Source organism: Sus scrofa, chromosome 4, assembly GCF_054392235.1.
Source record: "Sus scrofa isolate SSC_HxYL_T2T_F1_AM1 chromosome 4, Sscrofa_HxYL_maternal_Yorkshire_Landrace_v2.0, whole genome shotgun sequence".
In the NCBI taxonomy this organism is placed as follows: domain Eukaryota; kingdom Metazoa; phylum Chordata; class Mammalia; order Artiodactyla; family Suidae; genus Sus; species Sus scrofa.
In genome coordinates this window covers 14231511-14258773 of record NC_139386.1, presented here as the reverse complement: position 1 = coordinate 14258773, position 27263 = coordinate 14231511, and the positions used below count along the sequence as shown (strand labels likewise).

At 50.5% G+C, this 27263-nt stretch overlaps 1 pseudogene; it reads right to left on the bottom strand.

The window, feature by feature from the left end:
• Nucleotides 1-13559: 13559 nt before the first annotated feature.
• On the bottom strand, nucleotides 13560-14021 carry LOC102158202 (enhancer of rudimentary homolog pseudogene; annotated as a pseudogene).
• Between the last annotated feature and the right edge of the window lie 13242 nt (nucleotides 14022-27263).

Below are 27263 nucleotides of genomic sequence, written 5' to 3'. Positions count from 1 at the left end.
AGGTGGGTTGTAACCAGGGTGACCACACAAGACAGTGCCCTTGTACTTGCTGCTCAGATGGCTCTGGTTTGGGTGCTAGGTAGTGTGGTGACCTTGGCTGTTGCTCCTGTGCAGGAGAATCACCAGGCACAGGCCGCTCTGCGGGGAGAAACTTCTCGGTGAGTCCGTGTGACTCTGCTTGTAAAGGGTCTTCTTAGGACCTGTGAGCAGTTCTTGATAAATGGCAGTTATTTTTATCCAGGCCATCTAGAAAGAGCACTGGCTTCTGTGTCTTCAGATTGTTGGATCGAATCCCTGTTTACTAGGGCTTTGACCTTTGGTGAGTTGCTTAAATTCTCTGAGCCTCGGTTTCTTAGTTATAGAGTCAATGAAACTTCCTCACAAGTTGTTTGGAAGCAGAAATTAAGTATAACGGTATTTAATAATAAGTATAAAGTACTTTCCTTGGTGCCAGGCACACAGTAGATCCTCAAAAAATGGTCACCTTGGAGTTCCCATCGTGGCGTAGTGGTTAACAAATCTGACTAGGAACCATGAGGTTTCGGGTTCGATCCCTGGCCTTGCTCAGTGGGTTAAGGATCCGGCGTTGCCGTGAGCTGTGTGGTGTAGGTTGCAGACGCGGCTCGGATCCCACATTGCTGTGGCCCTGACGTAGGCCGGTGGCTACAGCTCCGATTCAACCCCTAGCCTGGGAACCTCCATATGCCACAGGAAGCGGCCCTAGAAAAGGCAAAAACACACACTCACACACACAAAATGGTCACCTTGCCTTCTTTTCTTCCTTCCTTCTTTCCTCCCTCCCTCCCTCTCGTTCTTCCCATCTTTCTTCTTAATGGCTGTCCTGCCTTTCTGCCTTCTGCAGATGATGGCATATCTAGCATCTGGATCCCAATCTTTTAGGTGTGTCTCTAGGCCCTGCTAGGGAGAACCTTCTAGACTGTCAAAGGGAGATTCAGTTACATCAAGGTGTCCACATTTCCTGTTTAGAAAGTCCTGAGTGCTAGCTATATTTGGTCCGTTCGGGCTGCTATAACAAGATGCCACAGATTGGGTAGTAGATAAACACAGCAGCAAGTTATTCTCACAGTCTGGAGGCTGGGAAGTCCAAGATCATGGTGCTAGCGTATTTGGTGAGGTGGCTGTTGAGGGCTCACTTCCTGGTTCAAGGACAGTGCCTTCTCTTTGTGTCCTCCGTGGTGGAAGGGACAAGGGATCTCCCCGGAGCCTCTTTTATAAAAGGACTAATCCCATTTGTGACAGTTCCATCCTCAAGACCTAAGCACCTCCTAATGGCCCACCTTCTAATCCTGTTATCTTTGGAATTTGGAATCTTGATATATGGATTTGATTGAGGGAGAATACAAATATTCAGACCATACCAAGTTCATTCTGCACTAAAACTATAGGTGTCCCTTCTAAGAAGTTAAGAATGAAAATGGGGAAGGCGAGGGGTGGCCACCCAGACCCAGAAAACACAAACTTCTCTTCTCAGGGGGCCTGTAGCCTCCCTGGGTCCAAACACCTGCTCGCACTTGAAGCTGTGCGAGAACGTTTTCAAATGGAGTTCCCGAGGAGGATAAACGCTCTCCTCATGCCTAACTTTATCCCTCATATTCTGCGGACTTATAATGACGACCATTCAGTTTGGCACCCACCTGAGGACAAGTACATTGGTTCTCTTCTTGGAGCCCAGCACAAGGTGGGGATTCTCTTAGAGCCCGTAGCTACTCTAAGCTACTCTCTGCGCCTCTGTAAATGCCTTTTGAGTGGTTCATGAAGAGGCTGCCCCCAAGTTCATGGGTTGAGAAGCGGTGTTGAGTTAGGGATTGTTTGCAACCAGAAAATGATTCCTGCAGGGGAGATATTTTTGAGCTGGTTGTTTGAACGGAAGGCAGCCTGGCGTTGGTGGGGAGGATGGGAACGGGCCTCTTCGGGAATCGCTCGACATTTGGCTCGCTCTCCCTGGCCAGTGCTGGCATTCGGCCTGGAACCCAGGAAACACTTCACAAACACCACTTGAATGGAGCTCATCCTTGAAGACACCATTCAGTTCTTCTGAATCCTCTTGGGATTTCCCAGACAGGGCAAGTCACTCCTCCCTCTGGGCTTCCAGAATCAGTACACATGGCAGCACCCATCATATTGTATTGTAATTATCATGGGCTCCAGACAAAGAAGTCCCCGAGGGCAGAGGCTATGTCCTAGCATCTCTTGCCCCAGCTCCTGATAAATGCTGAGTGGCTGAGAACCACAGGTCAGCTTATCTGGCACTGGTCATAGTCAGGGGGGGGTCTTGCAGACTTAGGGACACACTGAATATAAGGGGCCACTGCCTATCAGGCTCCAGGGCTACGATCTGCTTGGCAGTAACTCCATTCCTCATTTCCCAGAGATTGTTCTCGTAATACACGGGCAGCGTGCCCAAGCCAGGCTCTGACTAGTTCCTAAAACAAGTTAAATCTTTCCTTTTGGGACAATTCCATCAGCAGGGCAGATGAACACGCTTCTTTGACAAATGTGGCTTTCACAGTCCTGATTGTTGGGTCATTTCCCACTTGTTTCCTCACAGCCCCTAGCAGCAGCCTTATTATGCTTGGCTGGGCTTCCGGCTGGTAAGGAGATGAGCTCCATCCATCTTCTTAGATCTTGGGGTGGAAGAGAGCTGCATCCACACCCGCACCCACAGCCGCCCGTGCACGGCTGTGATGGAAATTGGCGCCTCATCCAACAGATCTCAGTGGAGATTGGAAAGTGCTTGTCGGAGGAGGGAGTTGTGTCATCGTTGGTACGTGGATGGAAGCCAGGCTGCAAATGAGACCACAGTCTTCCCAGGGCCCTTGCTTTCCACCCCGATGGGAGGACGAGGTCAGCTTCAGAGAGCCCGGGCATTGCATGCCTTGAATGGACCGAGTTTCACCGGCTGAAGGTCCTGACGGAATACCCTAGGACGGCCAGACAGTAGAAGCTGAAAATGTCCGTGGAGAATTCACAGTCTTAAGCAGCCCCTATCTGCAGGATGGTGCCTTTGAACCCTTCAAGTCCTTCTCAAAACACCTGGGGCAAGAGCACAGTTTCTGACACGTGCATTTGTAAATTAGCCTCAACCTGAGTCATCCCAATAATCTCCACCCCGCACTTGATCTGCAGGGAGGCTGCGATTTTCACCCTGGAATTCTTCCTGCTGAATCCCTTAACTAGGGATGCATAAGGGTCTCCCTCTGTCTAGAGGGGGTACACAGATGATTTAAATCTCTCACTAAAACGGAAGCACGAATTTAGTTGGGCAGCGGAATAGAAGGGGTTCGCAGGAACACTGGACTGGGGGACATTCCAGCTTGGAACCATTTCTGTGCACTTGGGCTAATCATGTTTTGCTTACATTGTTTTGTTTCCAAAACTCATTTAACAAATCAATATAGTGTTTAAATAAAGAACTATTTTTTATGCTTTACAAATATTAACTCATTTAATCTTTATAATAATCCATGATGCCAATGTAAGTATTACACTCATTTTATAGATGAGACAGGTGAAGGACAGAAATCTTAACTTGCCCAAGGTCACACAGCTAATAAGTAGTGGAATAAGTCTGAACTCCTCTGGACCTCAGAATCCTCAAATGTAAAATATTGTTACCCTTCCCATCTCAGCATTTAGTTCCTTCGTGCTCCCACAGATCTTTCACTTGTACCTCTGTGATGATTGGAATGGAATCCCCTTCAAAAAAAGGTGGATGAGGGCTCGGCTCTGCTTTTTGTTCATTGATGACTAGTACCCATGAGCAACAGCCCCTGACACATAGTAGGCACTCACTTGCTATTGAATGAATGAACTAATTGACCCCATCCCTCTATGCTGTGATGAGAAGAATTCGGCTCTTCCCCAAACACGGCTTTCTGAAGGATGGACTGTATCTTATTTATTTCTGGGTCTCTAGACCCCAGCATATTCCTGGCATATGTACATGCTCACACTGAATGAATGAAGCCACATCACTGCCCTTTGCCTTAGGTTGGAAGTCACCCATTAGTCATGAAGGCATGAGCTCACTTAGATGCCATGAGCCAGTGGACATTGACACCTGTGAACTATGGAGTAATCTTTTGTGGCGAAAGAAGATAAGGTGGAGGAAATGGTGTTCTTTCGATGACCATGTAACAGATTGCTCCAAAGTGTAGTGGCTTAAAACAACAATGATTTATGATTTTTTCCCATAGTTGGGTAGTTTTTTGCTCCACATGGTTTTTTTTTTTTTTTTTGCTTTTTGCCTTTTCTGGGGCCGCATATGGAGGTTCCCGGGATAGGGGTTTAATCGGGGCTGTAGCTGCCAGTCTACTCCACAGCCACAGCAACTTGGGATCCAAGCTGTGTCTGCGACCCACTGAGCAAGGTCAGGTATCGAACCTGCAACCTCATGGTTCCTAGTCGGATTTGTTAACCACTGAGCCACAATGGGAACAACAAAATTTTATTTTACTATTATTATTTTTTGTCTTTTCTAGGGCTGCACCTGAGGCATATGGAGGTTCCCAGGCTGGGGTCTCATCGGAGCTGTAGCCACAGCCACAGCAATGCCAGATCCAAGCCACACCTGTAACCTACACCACAGCTTACGGCAATGCCAGATCTTTAACGCACTGTCTACTCCACAGCCACAGCAACTTGGGATCCAAGCCGTGTCTGCGACCCACTGAGCAAGGTCAGGGATCGAACCTGAAACCCCATGGTTCCTAGTCAGATTCATTAACCACTGAGCCACGCCGGGAATTCCAGCTCTACGTGGTTTTTAACTACACACAACTGGGAACTTGCCGGGGCTGGAACGTCAAGATGACCTCTTCATATAGTCTTGTTGGACCTCTAATTCCTTGTTTATTGGACATGGCTGGCCTTGCTCAATGGATTAAGGACCTGGTATTGTCTTGAGCTGTGGTGTATGTCGCAGACATGGCTCAGATCTGGCATTGCCGTGGCTGTGGGTGTGGCCAGCAGCTGCAAATCCAATTTGACCTCTAGCCTGGGAACTTCCACATGCCGCAGGTGTGGCCCTAAACAAACAAACAAAGAAAAACAAAACACCTTCTTTATAGGGCCAAATAGATAGTGGAGAATAGCACGGATTCTGAAGCCAGACCGCTGAGTTCAAAGCCTGGTTCTTTCCCGTTACCACCCACATCACCTTGGGGTAAACACCCTATGCCTCAGCTTTCTCTTCTGTAAAGCGGAGATTCTAATAATACTTATTGTCTGGAGTCATGAAGATCCAACGAGTTTAAACATATCGAAGCATATAGAACAATATCCAGCACCTGATTCACAATCAATGGATACTATCTATAATTATTAGAGTGTTTTCCTGGAAATTAAAATGAGAGGATGGCTTGCAAAAGCTTAGTGCATGCCTTGTCCAAGTAAGCATAGCTATTAATGGTGGGGAAATGAGCTACTTTGTCCATTTCCCCCCATACCATGCTCATACTTGGGCAACTTTGGAGCAAAGAATCCCAAGCTCTCTTCAGTCATTCTTCTGCAAGCAACAAGTGTCTTTTCTAATTGGTTAGAGTTTGCTATTCACTGTGCTGCTCTTTACTGGTGGCCTGGGGGATGGTGCCTTTCCAACAGAAATAGACTTTATCTCCTCCCCACCCTGCACATGCTCACTTCCTGCTTCCTCATGGGAAGTCCGCCCCAGCGGAGTCCTGCCACTGGAAGGGCCCTACCTCCTTCTCCCTCTCTGTCCCAGACTCACCTCTGACTGCACGGATGAGTTCCAGGACACCTGGGATCCAATCCCTGCTTTAACCTTTACTGGTTCATCATTATGTACTGAATCTCAACATCCTCACCCGGATAATGGGAATAACACCGGCACTTACCTTGTAGAATTAAAGAGGCCATCTCGTTTCTCTAGTTTTTTGAGGTCATCTTTCTCTTCCAGTGTCGAATTAGAATAACCGAGGAGTGCGTGAGTCTTCTCCAAGATGGTAAGCTCAGAGATGAGGTTTTGTGCCGGAATCAGCCCTTGTACTTTTTTGGCCCACCCTAGGTCTGGGATCAGAGCAGATGCTGAAGACATGTTCAGGGCAAATATCCATTACATCATTTATAACTCTCTCTCTCTACATATATATATATATATATACACAAAATATAATACACTACTATATAATATATATAATATATAATATATATTAGGTAATATATAATACAATACTATATAATATATAATATAATACTAATATTAGTTAAAACTATAGCCAATACTAATATATTAGTGTATTTATATATATACTAATAGAGTTAGGCTGAGTTCCAGGAGCTGAAATGAACCCATTCCTTCCTCCTCTTCAAACAGAGTAACAGGCCCTCCTTGGCCTCACACGCACTTTCAGCTGCCCTTTTTGGATCCCTTTATCTCTTTCAAACTTCTCAGGCTGTTTTCTTTAGTTTGAGCTCCCTTGCAATAAACTCCTCGGGCTGGGGGAGCATGCTGTGCCTTCTCCAGAGTGGGAGGGAGCGCGCAAGCATCTTACAGCCAAGTAGCCAACCCCGCCACCCCCTGGCCCCAGAAAATGTAGCTCGAAACTGCATCCCTCTCGGTGTTGTAAGGATTGACCAGGATCGTATGTATCCAAAAGCCCGGTAGACCCTAGGCCCTTCCCAAACAGAATGACTGTCCTCTGGCTATGTCTGGGGACAGTTCTGTGGCCCCGAGATTCACTGCACATGTTGCAGGTGTCCTAACAGGAGGGGCCCTGATGGAAATTTAACTTGGGCGCAATCTCATTCTCTCCTTTAGCAGGGAAGTTGCCAGATCCATCAGGGGACACACAAGAGAAGGAAGGCTGCAAGGCCAGCTGCCCTGAGCCCGGCAGGTACACAGCAAGCAGCACTCACGCTCTTGAGAGGAGGATAAGATGTTTCCCTTTTTGGAAATTTCAAAGAGGGAAGGTCTTTCCTGCAGTGCTCACGAGGCAGGGAGAAAGGGATTTGAGAGGATGGAAAACAGAATCAGTCCTGATTTAGTTTTCCTGCTGTCTTTTTTTTTTTTTTTTTTGTCTTTTTGCCTTTTCTAGGGCCACACCCGCGGCATATGGAGGTTCCCAGGCTAGGGGTCTAATGGGAGCTGTAGCCACTGGCCTACGCCACAGCCACAGCCACTCGGGATCCAAGCTGCATCTGCAACCTATACCACAGCTCATGGCAGTGCCAGATCCTTAACCACTGAGCAAGGCCAGGGATCGAACCCGCAACCCCATGGTTCCCAGTCGGATTCGTTAACCACTAAGCCATGACGGGAACTCTGCGGCTGTCTTCTTATAACCTGGGAAATAGCCGAGCGTGAGAAAAATGAATTAGGAGAATTCATACTGTGGGAGTTCTCCATGGGGCCCCCAACTGCAGGTCGCGGACTTGGTTTTGACATTTGTCCAGATCCAAGAACTCACATAGGCATGATTTCAACAGTGACACGATGTGGTGGTAAGAATTCGTGGTGGCTGTAACCTGAAGGGACTCCAGCTCCTCTGTGACTGGTGAACGGGAGCCCTCATTTCTGTTTTCACTGGGCCTGTGTCCGAGGCTTTGGGACAATTCATTGGGCAGGGAGGAGACCTCCTGAGGGAGATGCTGGACTTTCTGCTTGTAATGTTGATGTGCGCTTAAGAGATTAATTGGAAAAATCAGTGGAGTGTGGCCATATCTGTGCTCTGAGTTTATGGAGCCGTTCATACCAGTTCCACGAATCATCCCAGAGGGCGTGGTGACATGCTGAGAGAGAGTTGGCCCTAGGTAACTTTTGTTTTTAGGATATGGGATGAATAGCTCTTTGAGAGTCTAGCAGGGGCTAGTCTGCTTCCTGGGAAAGGAGGTGGAAAAGGTAGGGTTGGGGTCCAGTCCGAAGCCTGGTTACCTCAGCTCACAGGGTCTGTCAGAGGCAATAGTGGGGGAAGTGGTAAGTACAGGTGACTTCTGGGCCGCCTGGCCAAGGGGTCTAGAGTGAGGCTAACCTGCGGACTGAGGGGCCTGAGCCTTGTCGCCTGAGGGCTGGTTCTGCTTCCAAGATGGCGCGCACCCGGGCCTCTGGGCCCCGTCAGCCCTCGAAGGCCTCATCCACCATCCGTTCTCAAAAAACAGCCAGCGCGGCAGCTCCGGGTGGCCAGGATTGCGACACCAAATGTGTTTGTTCCCGTGTTTGTGAAATACCTCAGAGGCACCGTTCCAGTCCCACCTGACTAGTTTTCTGATTTGCCACATGGCCCTGGCTCCATCTGCCAATCCTCAACCGGGGCTGACTGGTCAGAGAGTTTGAGGTGTGGGTTCAGAGCATAAGCGACCTCATTCCTGTCTTCCTGAGTGAGGAGATTTTTGCCTGCCTGAAACTTCTGAACATCACTGGTTGGGCTTGGAGGCAGTGCTGGGGCCCTGGGGTGATGGTGTGACCTTGGGCCAGTCAACCTCTCAGAACCTTTTGTCCCTTTTAATGCATGAAGAGGATAATAATTCCTATCTTGCAGGATTGTGACCCATAAGAGTATCACCCGATGAAAAGTCGGGATACCAGCTCACTCACCGGGCTTCCTGCCCCTAAAGGTCGCCGAAAGCACAGTTGACCTCAAATTTCTGAGTTGTTAAAATTCAATCTTGCATTTAATTCTTGCAAATGAATTACTGTCAGCATTTGACTGAGAGCAGGAAGAAGAGGCCTGGCTAATATGTAACATCATGGGAACTCAGAAGCCCTGGAAATTGGCTCAAGAACATGGGCAGCAGGACGACTCAGCCCAAGAAATGGGGCTGCAGGGGACATTTGACCTAACGCATCATGTCATTCATCAGCCTCCTTCCGCCAAGGGGAAAAAGCTGAAGTTGGGGAGGGGACGGGCTAAGAATTACTGGGCTTCTGTTGTATGCCGATCACTGAGACAGTAAGAGAGGAGTTTGGCATATATTTTCTCATCTCCTGAAAAGGAAGCGGCATTACCTCCAAATAACAATCACTCATTTAATAAATATTTAGTGAGTGGTTATTATGTACTAGGTATTGCTCTTGGAACTAGAACAGGTGAGAAAACAGAGTGGTGATACGGTTTTCTCAAAGTCACCCAGCTCCTATGTGGCAGATCAAGATAAGAGCCCATCTTTTCTGAAGCTTATTCCATGGTTGTTTTCATTCCGAAATGCTGCACAGACACAGACACAGACACAGACACAGACACAGATACACAGATATGCACACACATATATACACACACACAGACACATCTGCATTCACATGCACATACCTGCACACACACACACCAACATACACACTCACACACCAGGCAATGTACCCAAACTCACACATGCACTCATGCTCACATACAAACACACACACACACATGCACAGACAAATACACCCACAGTTGTGTGTGCACACACCCCCACACCCCCATTTTTGCACGCCCAGATACCTATATACTTGCACATATATTCACACACACCATTTCATTCATTGGGAAGGATTTTTTTTAAGCTGCTGGAATTCATGCATCTTTCGTATCAGTAATATTGCAGCTGCCCTAATCCCCTGAAACCTCTTCCCTGCCCCATCCTTGGCCTCTCTGCTGCCAGTTACAAGCTCGAGTTCAAGTTGAGACCTGGGTGTCCCCAGCCCAGCACCCCCTCCCCTGCTCTCTCACGCATGTGCCAAGCGCCCAGGAAGCCCTCTTCCAAGTGTTTCATCGCGCCTCGGGGCGGGGAGCCATCCATCTTGGTTTCAACATTTTGCTTCCACCTGGCATTTTCTTTGCCAGCAAGTAGGTGAAGTAACTCACTCTAATGCTGGCGGCACTGAGAGAGGGGAGCTGTGCTCTGCTCTGTGGGGTGTTGGTGGGGACATTGCCAGTCTGTCCCATGGTCCTTCGTGATCACCCAGGAGGCAGGCTGGGGTGCTGGGTTTTAGCTTCGCTCATCAGAGGAAGCAATTCAAACTCTTCAGAATATTTCATCATCCAGGCAGCGCCAGGTGGGGGTGGTAGAATTTGAGAAACTTTGGCAACTCCCGTATCTCAGTGCTCGAGGAGTGCCAAGAGAGTCACCTTACACAACTCCTCCGTTTTCCTACGTGTCAGGGTCTCTCTCTGTATATATCTAAGGTACCTTTGCCTTTCCCATTACAGGATCTCGAAAGTGTGCTTAGGGACGCCAAGTACTCATGGAAACCTTTGGACTCAAGGTCTAGCATTGACCCTCTTCCTGGCCATGTTGCCCAATTGGATGCGTTTGCTAGAGGCAGGTTGTTGGGTTCAAACATTCATAAAAAACAATTCCCAGGCATAGTCTGTAGACAGCCAGGGAATGGTTTAGCAACATGCACTTTGCCTGGGATGAGCTCACTGTAACAAACACACACACGCATACACACACACACTGGGGAAGGTAAAATGGTAAGATGGAAACAGGAGATGCAGAGGAGATGGTGCCGAGCACGTGAACACCGCCCAGTGAGAGAGGGAACCAGGTGCCCAGGTGCCTCATGGGCGTGGAGCCAGACTCTGGGATGGTGCATGATAAAGACGTGGAAGTCTGGAGGTGGCGTTTGTCTTATATGGTGATGACTTATGATTAGGTCTTATGTTGTAACTAGACCATACACCCTCAGCACTCAGGGATCGGGGCTGAAGCACCGTTTCCCTCTCCTGTACCACCTAACTCACATCCCAGTGGGTAGAGAGAGTTCCGTCCGTGCGAGGAAGGAGCAGCTACATGGATCTGATGCTTATTCATGTTCACCTCCCTTGACAGTGAGTCAACCCTTCTGGTGGCTGAGCGTGTGCATCCCTCACGTCCCTTAGACAGGGTCCCTCTGTGTGGCCCAGTGGCAGGCCTGGGGGAGCTGCCTTGGCGGGGGAGGTGAGATTTACACACAGAGCCAGGTGCCGTCCTCACGTTGCAGGGGACTTACTGAAGCTGCATCCTTTCAGATGACGCGTCCTATGGTGCTGTGACGAGGAGTGTCCCCTGTGTCACAGATGCCCAGGGAGACCTCTCAGAGCACGTAGGATGAGGTGGAGACTTGCGGGTAAGAAGAGGGGAGGCTGGTCCAGGGAAGGGGAAGGCCAGGAGCCAGAGTGCAGCTTGGGATGCACACACAGCTTCCATTGCTCCTTCTCTTTCTTGTTTACTCGTTCATTCACCCAAAAAATACTTTTCAGAGCCCTGCTCTGTGCCAGGTACTGTTCCAGCCTTGGGGAGCAGAGCAAGTCCGGTTCACAAAGTTGTGCGGGAGCCAGATAAGGAACAAGTATGACAAGTGAGAAATGCATTAGCTGGAAAAGGACCCAGGGTCACGGGAGTGCTGAACAGCCAGGAGGCAGGAGGAGGCTCGGTGGGCAGAATCTTGAAGGATGAGGGGCGTCAGCCTGGAGGTGGAATCGGGAGTTTGGGAGAAATGGCAAGAAGCACCCCAAGCATGAACCCCCCGGGAACAGAAAGAGGCCAGCCCTTGCAAGACTCCGGCGGTCCTGGGTGGCGAAGCCAGAGTGGAAGAAGTCCGGGGTGGGGGTGAGGGTAAGGGAGGGAGCGGCACAGGGTGGGAAGGTGAGAAGGAGGGGTGGGCGTGCCCAGGAGAAGGCCACACAGAACCTTCTGGGCTGTGGTGAGGCTTTTGGACTTCTCTAGAGCCGTCTAAGCAAGAGCCGCTGTTGACTTGAACTGGAGTCAGGTGGCTTAGAGTCCAGAGGGGACAGCTGGGCGAATGAGTCAGGAGGGTCCTACTCCCCAGATTTCTGCAAGGTGGCTTCCAGCTCTGCCCTTGTGTGACTGTGCTCTGTGCCGACCCCTGTGCTTGTGGAGGAGTCCAGGGCTCTCCCGGGAGGCCCTGCTACTCCCTGCAGCCCCCCACTCACCAGCTGCACCTCCTTCCTCCCACAGGCCACTCTGAGTGGCCTGGGCCCTCACCCTGCTCCCCACTGGCCACCCCATCACTTTAGCCCAAGGAGCCTGCAGCTTCCTTTCCCTCTGCTCAACATCTGCCGCTCTCATCCTCAGTCAAGCCTCTTATCTTTGCAATAAGAACCAGGGTCCCTCTGAGCCTGCTTCCCCTCTTACTGCCAGGGGGAAATGTCTTCAGGCGAGAAAGAGGATGATAAATAATACCACTTTCTAGGACTGTCACAAGGGGTTTCCCAAGTCACCGGTAAGAAAGCCCCTCACCCTGGCCTGGCTCGTGGTTGGTCCCTACACTCTGCCTGTCGTTACAGTCCTGGCCTAAGAGGCCTTTGATGATCGACGCCTTCTTCTGCATTCAGCCTCATTTCTCTCCCTCCCGCCACCTCCCCCACCTCCCCAGCCACTCGGGACTCGGCCCCATGCCCCCCCACCAGCACACTGATTTCTTTCTTCCCAGCACATTGCTCAGCCGCTCCCTCTGCCTGCAGTGCCCTCTCTAAGCCCCGAGGCCCAGCCGTGTTTGTTTACTCTAGGGAACCATCCTCAGGTGGAGAAAATCAGCTCCTGCCAGCCTTTCCTGAAGGCAGTGCCCCAACTTGGGGACATTGGGGGCATTGCTTGATGACAGAACACATTGGTATGTATTTCTTTCTTTTTTTTTTTTTTTTTGTCTTTTGTCTTTTTGTTGTTGTTGTTGTTGCTATTTCTTGGGCCGCTCCCCCGGCATATGGAGGTTCCCAGGCTAGGGGTCGAATCGGAGCTGTAGCCACCGGCCTACGCCAGAGCCACAGCAACGCGGGATCCGAGCCGCGTCTGCAACCTACACCACAGCTCACGGCAACGCCGGATCGTTAACCCACTGAGCAAAGGCAGGGACCGAACCCACAACCTCATGGTTCCTAGTCGGATTCGTTAACCACTGCGCCACGACGGGAACTCCTGTATTTCTTTTTTTTAAAATATAACTAAAGAACATTTATTCATTTTTCACTAAGACTTTATCTTGAGGCCATAACGACCCTGTGTCACCACCCCCACCCCGATGTGAAGAAGAGTTAGTACAGGGAATGTTATAAAGCAGATACGAACAGTTTGAAAGACCGGAACCAACATTAACTGATAAAAGCCAACTTCCATCTTAATCATCATAAAAATGTTTAAGTAAAAACGCGATGGTGGGGGAAGGGGAGGCAATGGGGGTTTCAGATTATTGACCAAGATCCTCGCATTTCATCTAATATCTTTAATCTTGGCTAGAGAGTACCAAAGTGGAAACTAGAATATGGAGTTCTCGTTATGGCTCGGCGGTAACGAACCTGACTATTGTTCATGAGGACGCAAGTTCGATCCCTGGCCTTGCTCAGTGGGTTAAGGATCCGGCGTTGCGTGTGCCGTGGTGTAGTTTTCAGATGCAGCATGGATCTGTGGTATAGGCCAGCAGCTGCAGCTCGGCTTTGACCCCAACCCCGGGAACTTCCATATGCTGTATGTGCAGCCCTAAAAAAAGCAAAAAAAAAAAAAAAAAAAAAAAAAAGGAATGCTATAATACAAACTTCCTCTGCAGCACGCTTACACACCTGTGTTCCAAGCCCCCCCCACCCCAATGCTTCCAAACTCAACTGTTTCCACTATTTCCCGGCGTGCAGGGCCTGCCGACGGAGGAGATGATAGATCTTCTCCTCAGTCTTTGTCATAAGGCTGGTGTGTCTGGGTATCTGCTCAGTAAACAAGACAGATGGGGTCTGCCAGGTCATCCATAAAAGCAAACAACGGGCTGATGCCACGTGCGATAGAGGGGCTGTTGGGGTTCATCTTCTTCAGATGTTCTTCCTCCATTTTATAATTGCCTTCCCTGCATTCATGTACAGGTTCATGGTCAGCCTAAGCTCTGCCTTCCGGCCCCTTGCTGGGCTGTGCCCGCAAAATGGGCAGACGCGCCAGGCGAGGAAGACTCTGCCGAGCTGAGGTGAAGGGCCATGTGGATACAGGAGCCAGGAGCCAAGGGATGATTCCAGACGTCTGTAGGGGGCCCAGGGGCTGGGAGTTGGGGTGTCCGCAGTGAGGGGGCTCAGCCTCTCCTTCTTGGCCATGTGGGGGGGAGACCCCTTGGCAGCCCAAAGTGGCTCTCGGGAATTCTGCAGGGGCTTATCTGTTAATAATAAAAGTGAAATTGTATTAAGGCTCCAATCCTGTGTGGGTTGCAGGACAGGTTAATGATTCGTCACGGAGGTAGATGTGCGCCCCTTTAATTGAGGCAGGTAATGACCATGATAATAACACCCCGGACCTGTTTGTGGTTTCTTTCTCCCAAGGAGCTCAAAGCACTTTCTCTTCCTATCTCATCTCTCTCCCTGACTTCCCAGGGAAGTGGGTCTCATGACACCCTTTCTCAGGTGTCTGGGCGCCGTGACTCACTCCATGGCTCTGGAGCTCCCCTCCTACTCCCTCGGCCTGAGCGGGGCCCCGGGGCCTCTTCCCTGCCTGGCTCTGGGCCTGGAGCACCCCATTTCCTGGAAGACGAGGATGACCCAGCTCATTGTGAAGGGTGCTCTGAATGGCAGGGCAGGTAGATGGAGGCAGCAGAGGATGCAGGAGGGAAGGGAGCAGGTGGGGGGCAGGGGAAGCCAGCACAGGCAACGGGAGGTGCTGAGAAGACCGGATGCTAGATGAGTATCATGAGACCGGGGAGACTGTGTCCTGTTTATCTTTCTACCTCCTGGACCAAACCCAATGCTTGGCATGTTGCATGACAGACGGAAATAACAAAAGGATCAGCCAAGACCCAGCGCAGACACCACTTCTTCCAGGCAGTTCTCCTTGGTTTTCCCCCAGCATCACCACTAGATGCTCACTGCCCTTGGAGCCTCTGTCATCCTTCCTCTCAGCAGTTTTGTGTTAGAGAGAACTGTTCAGGTGTCGGCTCTTAGACCAGCTGTGAGTCTGACTTATCCTGTGTCCCTAAGGCTCTCACACAGTAGGACTACACGTAGAGGGAGCCAGGCAAGCCTGGGCTCTGAAATCAGAAAGACCAGAAGTCAAAGCCTGCTTCTGCCTCTTACCAGCTGTGGCCTGGGAAGCCCCTTGACTTCTTGGAGCTTCCCCTGCTCATCACAAGGTGAAGATGGGTCAAGGATAACCATGGTGACACTGCGTGGCACCTGGCAGGTGCTCGCTATTTATTGCCTACGATTAACTTAGATTTGGTGGTTCCCAGCCCTGGTTCTACATCAGAATTGCCCTTCTCAGGAACAGACATTCTGAGAACCGCCCCCCTCCGGCCCCTGGGGAACCCTGAGCCTGTGGCTGAGGCCAAGGCATCTGCCTTTTAAAACAGCTCCTCTGGGAAGTTCCGGTCCTGGTTCAGTGGTTAACAAATCACCCTGGCATCTGTGAGGATGCAGGTTTGATCCCTGGCCTCGCTCAGAGGGTAAGGATCTGGTGTTGCCATGAGCTGTGGTGTAGGTTGCAGACACGGCTTGGATCCTGCGTTGCTGTGGCTCTGGCGTAGGCCGGAAGCTACAGCTCCGATTAGACCCCTGGCCTGGGAACCTCCATATGCCACGGGTTCGACCCTAAAAAAGCAAAACAAACAAAGAAAGGACAGTACAAGCTTGTGGGTAAGAGGGAACCTCAGGCGGGTTGCCCTTGGAGGCAGATTAATGGTGAGAGGAGTTGCCTCCCACCAGCTTTGTGACCCCAATAAGCTATACACCCTCCTTTTTTCTTTCTTTTTTTTTTTTTTTTTTTTGCTTTTTTAGGGTTGAACCCATGGCACATGGAGGTTCCCAGGCTAGGGGTCTAATCGAAGCTGTAGCTGCCAGCCTACACCACAGCCACAGCACCACAGGATCTGAGCCATGTCTGTGACCTACACCACAGCTCATGGCAATGCTGGATCCCCGATCCACTGGGCCAGACCAGGGATCGAACCTGCACCCTCATGGATACTCGTTGGATTCGTTTCTGCTGCGCCACGACAGGAATGCCCCAGCTTCGCTGAACTTCATCCTGCTGCTTGTGGGGGTGGAGTTCTAAGTGGGGAGCTCTTCAGCAAGCATTCTCCATGTTTTTACACTTGCGGACTGAGTCCGGCGGGTGGAAGCGCCCTGTTGACCTCATAAAACATTAGTCAATGAGGTGTTGTTTGACTTTTGCTAACATTTCACAAATTTATCAAGAACTAGAGGTGGAAATAAAAGTTCAGAGTTCCTGTCGTGGCTCAGCAGGTTAAGAACCTGACAGTGTGAGCATGTGAGTTCAATCCCCAGCCTCACTCCGTGGGTTAAGGATCTAGCGTTGCCACAAGCTGCGGCGTAGGTCACGGATGTGGCTTGGATCTGGTGTTCCTGTGGCTGTGGCATAGGCCAGCAGATGCAGCTCTGATTCAACTCCTAGCCCAGGAACTTCCAGGTACTGTGGGTGTGGCCATAAAAAGACAAAAAAAAAAGTTTACAACTATTTACAGCATCTGAGAAACCCCCAAGGGAATTCTGTGCAGACCGGGGTGTCACCTGAGACTTCTTTTTTTTTGTCTTTTTCCAGAGCTGCACCCAAGGCATATGGAGGTTCCCAGGCTAGGGGTCGAATTGGAGCTACGGCTGCCTGCTTACACCACAGCCACAGCAACGCCAGATCCAAGCCTCGTCTGTGACATATACCACAGCTCTTAGCAACGCCGGATCCTTAACCCACTGAGCAAGGCCAGGGATTGAACCCGCAACCTCATGGTTCCTAGTCGGATTTGTTAACCACTGAGCCATGACGGGAACTCCTGAGACTTCTTTTTGAACAAGGGCTTCGAACTCTCCAGCCCTGAGAGGGGTTGACCCTACAGAGGTCAAGGATCAGCAGGCTGGATTCTGTCGTCCACTTGCTGTGTGACTTGGTATGGGCCATGGAGCCTCCCCAGGTGCAAGGAGCCTGCCGACTTGGTGACATTTCCTTGCATATAAGCTGGCAATGAGAAATTCTTTCCCTAAGGCTTATGATCCTAAAAACAGAATTTGTCCTGGCAGAGAAAAGACATTTGTTCCAGGGATGAGAGCAGTAAAAGGCCAACAACGGGAGACGGGAAAGACCCCCTCACAGACCAGGTGGGCATTAGGGGGCACCGGGTGTTGGGCTCACGGGAGGCTGTGGGATAACGGAGCAGGAAGTGGCCGCAGAGAGCAGGAAGGGGGCCTGACCCTGACCGTGGTGCTAGGTGTTTACTCACTTGCTATATTCTTTACTCTTCACACAACCGTAAGAGACATTACCGCGTCATTTTCCGCATTCGTGATAACCAGCTCCATTTCACAGGTGAGAAAACTGAGGCTCAGAGGAGTGAGGGTCCCCAAAGTTAGAAAGCAGTGTGGTGGTACCAGGATTTGCATCCACATCTGTCTGACTCTAAAATCTGTTTGTTTTTCCCCACTTTGTTTACTACCAAGATGACTGTCCCAAAGCATTTGGGTTTATTTAGATGAACTCTGAGTGGTTCTCCAGAAGCTTCCCTCGGGGTTGGGAGGCGAGGGGGGCAGACACCTCCCCCTTCCCGGAAACAGGCCACTCTCAGGGTTTGGGGGAAGGTGGGGAGGTTGGGGGAGGTTGAAGCCATCAAGGCGCTGGCTTCCTGCCGCTACAGCGGGAGGTGCAGCTTGTCCTCAGGCTCCTGGATGGGAGCTGGAAGCGCCTCTCAGCAGGCAGGACCTGGGGTGATGGCCCAGAATGGGTGATTGTAATCAGTCCTCATCAGGGAGAGCGAGCAGGTTTGGAGTCTCCAAAGGCACAGACTTCCAGACGGAGTGGCACCCCGGGGATTCAAAGGGCAGGATTGTGCAAGGGTGAGCTCCACTTGGGTCCAGAAAACAAGACTTTCTTCTTTTCTGTGAAAAGGTGAGTGAATCAGCTTTCCAGGAAGCCAAGGGCCCATCCTCCCCCGCACCCCATGAGCTCAGAGGGGTGGCGTTGCCGGGGCAGAGGGGAGCAGGGAGGCGGAGGCAATGACACGAACGTTTTGTCCCATCTTCTTCCATCTCTGAATAAGGAGCAAGGAGCTTAGGGGGTTAGACTGGGAACGGCCCCATCGCACACGCCAGACCTTCTCAGCCCTGACCTCTCCCTGGTCGGCGCTGGATCCTGCGGCTGCTCGGGGGAGGATCCTGGGGTGCAGAAGTTGGGGACGGGGGTGAATAAAAGCCACGGAGACCCTGGCACAATCTGAGAGGCAGAGGAAAGCCTTCCACGTCTCAATTCCATCTTCCTGCCTGATGTCAACAGGCTTCAAAGTCAGAGGTCTGGGTTCAAATTCCTAGCCCTCCGATCTCACCGCAACCTTGGCCAAGTCATTTCTACCTGCTGGAGCCTGAGTTTTCTCATCCGTGTCGTGGGGATCACATTACCTGCCTCTCTGAGTTGAGAATTATCAAGCAGATTAAACAACAGAGGTGGCCTAGGGTTAAAATCATAGCCCTGTAATTCATCACTAGCCCGCTGAGCCACCCTGACCCTCTCCAAGCCTCTGTCTGGCCATCCATGAAATGCAGGCCCTTACGGAGGTGTTGTGAGGATAACATGAGATATATGGTGCCCAGTAAAATTGTACGCTGCCTTCTCCCTCCATGCTCGTTCCCTCATGATTCTGCCAAGAGAAGAGATTTGGCTCTGAAAATGTCAGCTTACTCCAGGGCCTGGTCTTTCCTAGGTTCCCAGTTCATAAAATGGGATAAGACTCGTGTGTATCTCACAGAGTCATGCTGAGGTTAATGGACTCGATATAAGCCCCAGGTTAGAACTGTGTCCAATACAAGGGAAGGGCCTATAGAGGTCAGCTTTGTGGCTGGCTATACATGGCTCTTTCTGCCCATGATGGAGCCTTGGTCTGAGTGATTAGAGTTGACCCAGAGTGACAGGTCTAGGTAGTGACAGGCCAGGGTGATAGGGCAGGAGTAGTTGGGCTCCTTACAGAACCCCCAGGAACAGTTTGGACATTTTCTTCTTCCTCTTATCTTTCTCCTTTTTTTTTTTTTTTTTTTTTTTTTTAAGCTGTGCTGGAGACACATGGAAGTTCCTGGGCCAGGGTTCAAACCTGTGCCACAGCAGCAACTGGAGCCACGGCAGCGACAATGGTGGATCCTTAACCTTTGGTGCCACATGGGAACTCATGGACATTTTCTTCTAATACAAACTGCCTCTGGCCTTGACCTGTCCTGGAGGTTGCAGGGAAGAGGGATGTTCGTGGCCATCTCAGATGTTCCTACATTTTCTCATGGCCAAGGAATCATATGAGGGCAGTGGCCGGGCAGACTGTGGTCCTTTACTGGATGCTGACCAGCTGGGAGGCACCTTCGATGGTGTGCGGGGATGGGCATGTGGCAGGGCCCAGAGCCCATTCATGGCCGAGTCAGACAGGATGTGCTTCCCTCGTGGGAACCCGGACAGGTGGCTGGACAGTTTTTCAGGGTTTGAGCCCACGCTTCTGGACTCTAAATCCAGTGCTCTTTCTGTGACATTGAGTTTATCCAGAGGCATGGGCCTCCTACCCTAGGAGCTTAGCCACTGGTTTGTGGCAGACAGGCGACTGGATGCTCTGAGAACTGGAGGAAGAGGAGAGGATCAGAGAAAGTTTGTGGAGGAGGCGACATTTGAGCCAGGCCTTTTAGGTAGAGAAGAGGGAGAAAGCAGTTGTCTCCACTTCCTCATCTTCCACTCATTTCTCCACCTCCACCCACTACAATCTGGCTTCTGCCACAACATGGAACTGCTCTCGTCCAGATCATCTGCGACCTTCTTGCGGCAAATCCAATGGATGCGTCATAGCCTTCCTCTTAACTAATGTTGGGGTCACATTTCACTTCCACCTTAACTCCTGCTTCTCCTCCTGCCTCCCCTATGTCCCTTCTCAATTTTTCTTGTGAATTAATCTTTTCCTGAAACCTATCTATCTGCTATCCATCCACCAACCCTTCCATCCATCCATTCATCCATCCATCTATCCATCCACCCTTCTATCCATCCATCCATCCACCCACCTTCCATGCAGGCATGCATCCATCCATCCATCCACCCACCCACCCTTCCATCCATCCATTCACCAACCCTTCCACCCATTTATTCTCTTTCTCTTTATTATCTATCTATCTATCTATCTATCTATCTATCTATCTATCTATCTATCAATCATCTACTTATCTCTGTATTAAGGAGAGTTAAAGAAAGGCTTTGTTACAAAAGGAAGGATTAAAGGACTCTGACAGGAAAGAGAACAGCATGCTAGGATGAATAATCTCAAAGAGCCACTACAAGCCCCAGACTTGAAGACTAAGTGGATTTCAAAATCCAAAGAGTGTAGCTATGAGAGGGGCTTTTCTTTAATCTGCTTCAACAGGGGGATGCAACTGACTGAGGGCATGAATACCCCTGATTCTTCTCCTGCCCTTAGACTTCACAAAGGTCAGCCTCCTGTGCCCCTTCCACGCTGCGATGCTGTCCCGTTGCTCTATCTGGGTCCTACATCCTTAACTCTACTGAAGCTGAAGACCTCAGCTGTCGAAAGGCCGACACCCCCAGATGGCTTTCCCAGGAAGAGATTTCTCTCCTGACCTCCTGAACATGCAACTTTCTGCTTACTGCACATCTCTGGCTGGCCTTCAGGCATCCATGTCCACATCTCATGTCCACAGTGGCACTCACAGCCTTCCCTCAAACCATTTGTCTTATCCATTCCCTGCCTGCATGGATGGTGTTCCTGACTCTTGGGCCTCCTTTCCTGTCCACATCCCTCACCAGGTCCTGCCAAATGCCCACCCAGACACCTGACACATGCAGCCCCTTCCCCATGCCCTCCCCACCCCCTCCCTTGCTCAGGCCCTTTTCATCTCTCCCCAGATTATGACAACCGTGTCCTCATTAATTTCGTGACTCCCATCTCACATCCTTGTGGCAGGGGCTGCTAGTGGCCTCTTAAGGTCTATTCTCTCTCTCGTCTTAGTAAAACAACCCCAACCTTTATTTAGATATACAGCCAATGATCTCAAAGACAACACCTGCCAGCCTCTCTTGCAGCTAAGGATGATCCTATGCCTACATTCTGGCCAAATAGATACAAGCAGAAACGTCATGTGAAAGGGCTGGAGAGGGAGCTCTCTTCCTTCTCCTGGCCCCATGCAGCTGTCTAGAACACGGACCTGATGGTCGAAGCTCTAACAGCTACTGCGGGCCATTTAAAGCATGGCTTTCCACAGCCAGAAGAAGGCACTTCAGGTCTGCTAGCCCCAAACCACTATTTCTGGACTTCTTCAATGCAAGATGGAAGAAAGGCCTACCTTGATTATGCCACTGTGATTTTTGTTTTTCTGTTGTTAGCACAAAACTTAATTCTTAAATTCTTAATTCTTAAAACTTAATTGTGCCCCAGGGCATTGCTGCAGGTGCCTTGGTGTCCCCAGCCCCACACCTTCCTTGAACCACCTGATCCTGGCACTGCTGCAAGGACAGTTTCAGGCACATGGTGAGTGTCCCATTTCAAAAATGTGTGGCTTGTTCAAAACCACAGAAGCCAGGCAGCCCCAGTCAAGGCACAATCTACAAGTGGGGGAGGGGAGGGAGTTTGTGCCTCCTGGAGGGTATCCTCAAACAGTGGGGACTCAAAGGTGCTGACAATATGAAATTCATTAACTGTGTCCCAGAGGGTTCCCAGCAGGACTGGTTCTAGCTTCCCACAGGATAAACAGCTCAGTACTGCACCCCCTATTGTCCTTTCCCCAAATCCCCACCTTATTCCCTTTCCTTTGTCACTGCTGCTTCCTGGGGTCACGCTGCAAATAAACCACCTGCACTTATATTCTTGTCACAGGCTCTGGTGCTGGGGGAACTGATAAGGTTCTCTGTAAATTCCCCCTCCAAGCCCATCCCTGAGCCCACTGACTCCTAGATGAGGGCACAGCTCCTCGGCCTGTTCCACATGGCCGCATTGGCTCTGGTCACTTCCTCCCAGAAGCCCTGTCTGTCGCCTCTTGGCCCCTGTGTGCACTTTGCTCCAGCGGTGCCAAGTCATGAGCAATTTCATGCTCTGGTGCCTTCTCCCAGCCTGGAACATTCCTTACCCTCCCCCACCACCAAGGCTCAGGTGCCCTTCACCATGCTGCTCACGCGTCCCATCTTCCAGGAAGCCCTTCCTGACCTCTCAAGGTCAGCTGGTGCTGCCCCGTGTCAGTCTCCATCTGTGATGACATCACACTCAAAGTGGCTTGTGAGCTTCTTTGACTCTGTCTTCTTTCCAGAGCAGAGACTCCACACACGCAACACAGCTTTAGAGTCAGGGTCAAGGGCTGAGTTGGAACAGATTTACAACTCAGTGTTTGCTGACTGGCAGCATGAGAGGGGGGTCAGGGCAAGGGCGAGCAAGGCCCAGAGAGGGGCATGTGCGTGGTAAGTGGTCCACAAGGCGGAGTTGCACTGTGGTGTCCCTTTTCTCCAAGATTGGAGCTCCTGCAACCTCTCTGGCTCAGAGCTTTAGCTGCACTCCTTGTTTGCCCAATGCCCACGGTCTTAAGCCACCCTGATTGCCCATGCTCTTTTTTTACCTGAATTACTCCACCCCACCCGCCTGGGAATATCTCCCTGCCCTTCAAGGCTGCATCATGTACACCAGCATCATAAGCCTTTTCCTGCCGGGGAAAATGCCTTGTGCATTGTGGGTTCTTAGGAAAGCTTGTTGGGTGGGATGGGGGTATGTATGTATGTATTTAACACTTATTTATGCAGGGCTTAATATGTTAATATGTTCTAGGCGCCATGCCATGTACTATACACATATCAACTAATTTAATATACATGATTTTATAAAGAAGGCTTTGCTATAATCCCCATTTTATAGATTATAAAACTGAGGCACAGAGAGACTAAGTCACTTTTCTAAGGTTACACAGCTACAAAGTGCTAGAGAAAAGATTTGAACTCAAGCAATTTGACACGAAGTTTCATGTTCCTAATTTGGGCCAAAGCTGGGAAGTAGTAGAGTTCCTGTCGTGGCACAATGGTTAATGAATCTGACTAGGAACCATGAGGTTGCAGGTTCGATCCCTGGCCTTGCTCAGTGGGTTGAGGATCCAGCGTCGCCGTGAGCTATGGTGTGGGTTGCAAACACGGCTCGGATCCTGGGTTGCTGTGGCTCTGGCGTATGCTGGTGGCTACAGCTCCGATTAGACCCCTAGCCTGGGAACCTCCATATGCCTGGGGAAGCAGCCCTAGAATAGACAAAAAGATTAAAAAAAAAAAAAAAAAAAAAAGCTGGGAAGTAGGCAAAGCGCTGTGAGGAGGACTTAACGTTTTTGGAGGCATGAGGAGCCCTGGTTGCAGGGACAGCTTGGAGTTCTTGCAGTGTGGACAGGCGGAGGCAGTGATCCCAGAGAAGCCTGGACTCTGCAGATGTGAGCTGCCCTGCCCTGGGCTGTGCAGGCTTGAAGAGGCTATGGGACAGGGACGTAGGGGCTCTCCCCTGGCCCCCAGGGCAGTGGGGGTGACTCTCAGCTCCTGGGAAGCCTTTGACCAACCCAAAGCACAGCACATGGGGTGGCGAGAAGCTCTTTTTTTAACTGACACTCAGGACTGGAACGAGAAGGTCAAATGCTTGGTATTTCAATCAACTTCCCCTTCTGGGAGCCCCGAGGTTGAGTGTGGGTGACCAGAGCAGCTTGCAGAAACCCCACAGGTGGCTGAGGACAGCTCCAGAGGCCTGGGCTTCAGGGCAGGCATGAGTATCGGGGTGTTCAGGGTGAGGGAGGGGAGTTCCTGGCAGAAATCCACTCTGCCTCCCACCACCCTCCCCTCTGCTCTGCCTTGGCAGTGGGCGGGAGCTCAGGATGGCAAAGATGATGTTTGCACATGGATGCGGGGGTCACCGGAGGACTTCCGGCCCAGAAGTCAGGAACTTTGACTTCATCGGCTGGGTGATTTGGGTGGCAAGCCGTTTCCTCTTTCTGGGCCTCAGCTTCCCCATCTGCAAAATGCCACTGTTGAGCTGGATACACATGAAAGGCCTTCCGGCTTGATCTTTAGTGATTCTAGCTGTGTATGGGTTACCCAGGGAGCAGGAGGAAACAGGGGATCCGGGGTGTGTTTAGGCTGAACTGTATCTTCCCCAAACCCCTGTGTTGAATTCCTAACCCTGAGGGCCTCAGGATGTGACTGTATTGGTGATTAGGTTCTTTAAAGGGGGGCGAAGGTCACTGGGATGGGTTCTAACCCTACCTGGCCAGTGTCCTTATAAGAAAGACTAGGACACAAACACACACAGACACACACATACAGAAGACACACACATACTATGTGAAGATATCAAAGGTAGACACCCACCTGTAAGCCAAGAGGAAAGGCCTCTGAAGAAATCCACCTGTGATAACACCTTGATCTTGGACTCCGGCTTCTAGAATTGTGGAAAGTAAACTTCTGTTACTTAAGTCACCCAATCTGTAGTCCCCTTTTTGTGACAACCCTAGCAAACTGATGCAGAGTGACATTATTGGCTGATTCCACAGCACTGTCCCCCAACAATGGTATCTGGGTGCCTGTGGGTTCAGGCTAAAACAAACATGAGCAGAGGTCATGCAAGAGAAGGGGAAGGTCCCACGTAGGTCACCGCGGACAACATGTGTTGAACCTGCTGTGTTGTCAGGGCTGGAGGAGTAAGCCCTGCCCTCAAGGAGCTGCTAATCTCATGAGGAGACAGCCTATCCAGTGGGGGTCCTTCAGGGATGGAACTTATACACCACACAGATGCAGGCCTGGAGAGGCAATAATCCACTGCCCAGGATGGTTTCACAGAAGGCATGCTTCAAAGGGTCAGCCATGGTACCCACAAATCTGAGAATGGAGGGAAGAGCATTTCAGGCAGAGGGATCAGCATGCGCAAAGGCACAGAGGCACACACAATTCTGTGAAGGGAGTGAGATACGATGCTGAAGGGCCAGACTGGGTTGGATCCAACAGGCCCACCCCTAGAGGCTGGGCTTTATCCCAACCAGGCGAGGGAGCCTGCAGAGGGCTAGGAGGGGTGGACTGTGCATTTCAATGTCAGAGGGAGTATGACTTACAACTTGGGGTTCTGGAGCCAAGCCACCTAGGTCTCAGCCATGCTAATGGGGTGACCAGAGGAAGGTCACTCAACATCTTGGAACCTCAGCTTTCTCCTCTGCAAAAGGATGATGACAATAGTACCTGTCTTACAGAGGTGCTACCGAGATGATGTAGATTAGACACCTGTGACATGCTCTGGACCCTTCGACAGAGCCTGGCATGGGGATGGCTCTCAGCATCCTCTTGCTTGTCAGCTCAGCCTCGGGTTCACACCTGTTCTCTCAGGTCCTGGCTGAAGTGATGATTTCATCAACCTTTTTCCGCTCGGCGTGGTGGGGAGTGAGGTCGGTGTAGGAAATCAATCGTCACAAATGGGAACTGGGAACTGAGAGGGGCACAGCCTCCTGGAAATGCAAGGAGAACTTACCAGGACACATGGCTGTGGGGTTCCAGGAGGCCTGGCCCTTGGCGGGGACACCCTCTGAGGTCTCATAGGTCAGTGACGCATGTGGGGGAAGGAACCGAAAAGGGGACCTGAAAGATGTGTTTTCTCAGAAGCAGGCCAAAGAGCAGCAGGGGTGGAGGGGCCGCATCTCGGAGACTCCAAGGAACAGATTTGCTGCCCATCAGGGCCCAGAGTCCCTGAGACCTTATCTGGCCTATAGATACCAAGACAGCAGCCTCTGGACCAGCCTTGACTTGAAGACCTGCTTTGTTTAACTTTATAGCGTTTAAGATTAAAAGATGCACAGGCCGGAGGCTACAGCTCCTATTAGACCCCTAGCCTGGGAACCTCCATATGCCATGGAGTGGCCCAAGAAATGACAAAAAGACAAAAATAAAATAAAATAAAATAAAACCAATAGCTGCATTTTACAGATGAGGATCCTAAGACACTGAAGGGGGACATGACATCTGATTTTATGCACGTGACCAAGCATGGATGGGACCCCAGATCTCCCAACATGCAGCCACCTGTTCCTCACCTCTCATTTCCTTCCTTCATCTGAGTGCCCTGGTGGGAAGGACAGAGCGGCAAGGGGACAGGTAATACTTGCAGCTTTAATCAGCAATGATTTTATTAATAATAGCCACCATCTATTAAAATCTACAAAGTATTAGGGGCTTTGCACATATTTAAGCCTCATAAAAACTCTGGAAAGTGTGTCTTACTATTGCAGTTTTTCAGATGAGGACACTGAGTCTCAGAAAGGTTAAAATAAGCTTGTCTAAGATCACCAGGCCACTGTGTGGTGGAGCTGGGCCTTGAACCTGTGGCGCAGGTCTGTTAGGAACTGAGTGCCAGGTTAGGCTCGGGAAGACGCAAGTGGGTTACCAATGGCCAACTTGGACAGTTGAGGGCACGTCAAGGCAGGTTTTTGAGTTACTGAGAGTTGTTGAGTTTCCCATGAGCTTCACAGGAGAGGGGTGATGGACCCCTCCCTGGGGCTGCCCAGCCCTGCCCTCTCAGGTATTCCCGATTATGGGGGGAGGGCACCAGAGAGGGGAGACGGGGGTCCTGGCCAGGGCTCAGAAGGAGGAAGGGTCTGAGAAGAAAGAAGACCTGCTCATTGTCCAGACTCCCCAACACACTGCTGTGCTGGGTTAATGGCCCCAGATGAGGGCTTCTCAGCACTGCGAGCTGACCTTGAACTTGGCACTTGGCACTTGGTGATGCAGCCTCCTTTAGTTGGTCTGTCTCCTTCCACAGGTCATCTGCTTCCCTTGGCCGGTGCCCTCACCTGTTTCATGTGTGCATCCCTGTCACATGGTGTGGTCCTTGATTCACAGCAAACACAATGACTATATGTCCCTGGAATGAATGAATGAATAAAGGCACACGGAGAGAACCATTCCTTCTCTCTGGGCTTGGTCTGCTGGGATTTGAATCTTGGCTTGACACTTCTGGGCAAGTCGGACAAATTAACCTCTCTGACCTTCAGTTTCTGTAGCTGTCAATTGGAGCTGATAACCATGCTTATCTCAAAGCCTATTGTTAGCCTTGATATATTACCCATAAAGTACTGACCACAGTATCTTGGAACTGTGTTGTCGAAGCTAGAGCTACTAGGCATGTGAAGTTATTTAGAACTAACATTAAAACTTCAGTTCATTTGTTGCCTTAGCCTTGCTTTTTACTGCACAATAGCCACAGGCTGCTCTGTTAGATGTCACAGATACAGAACACTTCCTTCCTCGTGGAAAGTCCTACTGGACAGAGCTGCTCTAGACCATAGTAAGCTGCTGCTGTTCTTACTGTTATGGCTTCTCTCTCT